The following is a 4,099-nucleotide window of genomic DNA, read 5'->3' as shown; positions in this document are numbered from 1 at the left end:
TCTTTCCAGAACAGCTCTGAGAGAACCTGTGACTGACCCAAGGTCACCCAGCAGCTGAATGCGGAGGAGTGGGGAATCAAACCCAGCTCTCCCAGATTAGAGTCCGCACTCTTAACTGAAAGAAAGAAAGAAAGAAAGAAAGAAAGAAAGAAAGAAAGAAAGAAAGAAAGAAAGAAAGAAAGAAAGAAAGAAAGAAAGAGGTCCCCAAACTTGTTGAGCTTGTGGGCACGTCTGGAATTCGGACCCAGTTTGGCGGACGTACCGACAAAATGGCTGCCGTAGGGGGTGGAGCCAGCTACAAAATGGCTGCCGCAGAAGACGAAGCCCACTGTGCCCAAAAGAGCGAGGGTCTGCATAACTCCAACAGTAACTCTTCAACAAATTTCCACTGGCCAATCAGAAGCCCTGCCAGCCAAAAGCCCCGTCTGGCCCCGCCCACTTTCTGAGAGCAGAGCCCCAGGGCGCCCTGTTGGGGACCCCTGCTGTACATGCCGCATTAGACATGAGAAGGACCTCCAAGCATCCTTTACAGTTCCCCTCTTCCACCAGGTCCTCTTCCATCCTTCTCCACTGAAAGTCAGGCAGAAACTCAGTGGTGTAGCTCTCAACCACTGCCTGTCTCTGCGCTGGGGGAAACAGAAAAAGTCCCAGACTCGGAGAGGTGTCAACCCTGCAGGGGTGTTCGTTCACTTATTATTTCTTTACTCTGTTTATATCCCGCCTTCCTCCCCCCCATGGGGACCCTAAGCGGCTTACATCACTCTCCTCCGTTTTAGGCTCACAACAACCCTACGAGGTAGGTTTAGGCCGAGATCACCCAGCCAGCTTCCACGGCAGAGGGGGGACTCGAACCCGGGTCTCCCAGACCCTAGTCCGACACTTTAACCACTACGCGAGTCTTCCCAGAACCCGGGAAGATCTGGAGGGAGCCCAGGCCAACTCGGACTAACTCGTTCGACTAGGGCCTCCCGGGAAAAGAACATGATGTAAAACCACGCGGTGTTGAAATCTCTCGTTTATTTACTGGCCCCGAGGGGGTCTGACTCTGGAGAGAGAGAGAGGAACCGGCTGCTCTAACCCTCCTCCCCAACTTTGCAGCCCACGAGCATACCTCTCCGGCCGGCGTTCCGTCCCGGTCTCCTTTCTGGACTGTCGAGGGTGTTTGGCACCCCTGCCCCGCCCCGCAGGGAGGTTGGATCGCTGACCTCGTTTCTGATAAGAGCGAGAGCAGAACTGGCTCGGCACGTCCTCGCTCTCCGAGCCAAGGAGTTTCTGCCTTTCGCAAGACGCCCTGCCACTGGGAGCCAGAATTTCTTTCTCCTTGGCGGGGCGGCTGTACCTGCCAACCTCTGATGGGCTGGGACACAGGTAGACAGGTGTATAAGGAGGGAAAGCCCTGCACCATCCCCTTCTCAGGTCTGACAGGTGATTGGCAGGCGTCAGGCCCAGACGAAGAAGGAGGCAATTTAGAATGGACAGAATTCCCTTTATAGAAGCGCTTTGCACTCGTGTGTAGGTGTGGTTGCTGCAGTGTTCCCTCTAAGCTGAGTTTAGTGTGAGCTACCTCGCAGTTTTCTAGCCTCCGGCTCACGCATTTTTGCCTTTGCTCAGGAAGGAGGGCTCCAGGGCAGACTAAGTGATGCAGCAGCCAAATCACTCGCTCACAACTTTCATGCCAGTAGCTCACAAAGTAGAACTTTTCCTCACAGGACTCCATAGCTTAGAAGGCGCATTGGTGAGATGCAGTGTTCCCTCTAAGCTGAGTTAGTGTGAGCCAGCTCACAGTTTTTTAGCCTCCGGCTCACGCATTTTTGCCTTCGCTCAGGAAGGATGGCTCCAGAGCAAACTGATTTATACAGCAGCCAAATCGCTCGCTCACAACTTTCATGCCAGTAGCTCACAAAGTGGAACTTTTGCTCACAGGACTCCATAGCTTAGAAGGCGCATTGGTGAGATGTCCTTAAAAGTTTGCTTTCTTGGCCTCACGAGCAAGCAGGCGTTGTTTGTGTCTCTGTGTGTGTCTGTGTGTGTGTGTAAGCGCTTCTTTTTAAATGCCAGTTCCTGGGGTACCCCAAGAGCAATGCTTCCTCTAAGCTGTGTGGAGTCTTGTGAGCAAAAAATGCCACAACTTTAATGCCGGTAGCTCACCAAGTAGAATTTTTGCTCACAAGACTCCACAGCTAAGAGGGAGCATTAGCTCGTAGGTAGGTATATATGTAATGCGAGAGAAACTCATGGGGGGAAAGTATAACATCAAAGAAAGCAAAAGCAGTCGTGACCAAATTACTAACGTTGTTTCAGTTCTGCCAGAGCTGTCCTTGAAAAAGAGCAGTTTCTGTCAAGAGCTCTCTCAGCCCCACCTACCTCACAGGGTGTCTGTTGTGGGGAGGGGAAGGGAAAGGAGTTTGTCAGTCGCTCCAAGACACCTTTGGGTAGTGAAGGGCGGGGTATAAATCCAATCTCTTCTTCTTCTTCCTCTTCTTCTTCCTCTTCTACTTTTTCGGCAGTCAGTTTGGTGTCGTGGTTAAGTGCGCGGGCTCTAATCTGGGAGAACCAGGTTTGATTCCCCACTCCTCCACTTGCACCTGCTGGATGGCCTTGGGCAAGCCGTAGTTCTGATAAGAGCTGTCCTTGAAAAAGAGCCATTTCTGTCAGAGCTCTCTCAGCCCCGCCTACCTCGCAGGGTGTGTCTGTTGCCTCCTCCTCTTCTTCTTCTTCTTCTTCTTCTTCTTCTTCTTCTTCTTCTTCTTCTTCTTCTTCTTCTTCTTCTTCTTCTTCTTCTTCTTCTTCTTCTGTTATACTCAGTCCATTTCAAACCTGAATAATTCATGCACAAAGGCTTTTTTAAATAAAGTCACATAATCCTGTTACTGTCCCAATACAAAGGTGTGTCGATACATACTGAGAAAGTCCCCAAAGAAAATAACTTCTCGCAATTTCAGTGAGTCGTATTCTTCAGACAATTCGAGTATCATTTTCAAAAAATTCATCTTCCAGGGACCATTCAGGAGAGCAATCAGTTGAAGAATCAGTAGCCGGGACCATTGACAAGATGAATTTTTTTGAAAATGACACCCAAATTGTCTGATGAATACGACTCACTGAAATTCATTTTCTTTGGGGACTTTTCCAGTATGCCTCAGTATACCCTTGGATCGGGACCGTAATACGATTATGTGACTTTATACAAGACTACTTTGTGCATGAATTATCCAGATTTGAAATTTCTTGAGTCTGATTGAAACAACATTACCCACCGTGGCTGCTGCTCTGTTCAGATAAGATGGCACCGCTAAACAAAAACTTCCATGTACACAGGCAGTCTATCACCGCAGGAGGTCTGTTTCATTCCTGCCTTGCTCGAAATGCTCTGTTTGGCTGACAGTTGCCAACCTCCAGGTGGTGGCTGGAGATATCCTGGGATTACAACCAGTGTTCCCTCTAAGCTGAGTCAGTGTGAGCCAGCTCACAGTTTCTTAGCCTCCGGCGCACACATTTTTTGTCTCAGCTCAGGAAGGAGGGCTCCCGAGCAGACAAATTCATGCAGCCACCGAATCACTCGCTCACAGCTTTAATGCCAGCGGCTCACAAAGCAGAATCTTTGCTCACAAGACTCCACAGCTTAGAGGGAGCATTGCTCACAGGGTGTCTGTTGTGGGGAGGGGAAGGGAAAGGAGTTTGCAAGCCGCTCTGAGACTCCTTTGGGAAGTGAAGGGCGGGGGATAAATCCAATCTCTTTTCCTCTTCTCTTCGCACAACCTGGGGTTGGTTTGTGGAATTCGCTGCTATGGGATAGAGATGGCTTACGCCAAGGGTCCGCAGCCCCCTTTTTGAGCTCGTGGACACCTTTGGAATTCTGACGTCGGGTGGTGGGCACAACTACAAAATGGCTGCAGCAGGAGGCGGAGCCAAATTACAAAATGGCTGCAGCAGGAGGTGGAGCCACTTAGAGGGAGGACTGATTACAACTAATCTCCAGGTGACAGAGGTCATTTCCCCAGAAGAAGAGGGCTGCTTTGGAAGGTGGATTCTGTGGTATTATACCACACTTAAGTCCCTCCCCTCCCCAAGCCCCACCTTCCTTAGGCTCCACCCCCAA

At 50.3% G+C, this 4,099-nt stretch overlaps 1 protein-coding gene across 1 annotated transcript in view; it reads right to left on the bottom strand.

Moving 5' to 3' along the window:
• ANXA9 (annexin A9) overlaps window positions 1–1,269 on the bottom strand; it is a 46,206-nt gene extending 44,937 nt beyond the window's left edge. Inside the window, exon 1 of the mRNA XM_015424506.1 lies at window positions 1,112–1,269. The gene's annotated coding sequence lies outside the window, so the exon portion shown is untranslated. The remainder of the gene's footprint in view (window positions 1–1,111) is intronic.
• Window positions 1,270–4,099: the final 2,830 nt, after the last annotated feature.

The sequence above is a fragment of the Gekko japonicus genome, unplaced genomic scaffold (assembly GCF_001447785.1).
Source record: "Gekko japonicus isolate JY-2015 unplaced genomic scaffold, Gekko_japonicus_V1.1 scaffold142, whole genome shotgun sequence".
Lineage (NCBI taxonomy): Eukaryota > Metazoa > Chordata > Lepidosauria > Squamata > Gekkonidae > Gekko > Gekko japonicus.
This window is presented reverse-complemented; position numbering and strand designations above follow the sequence as displayed.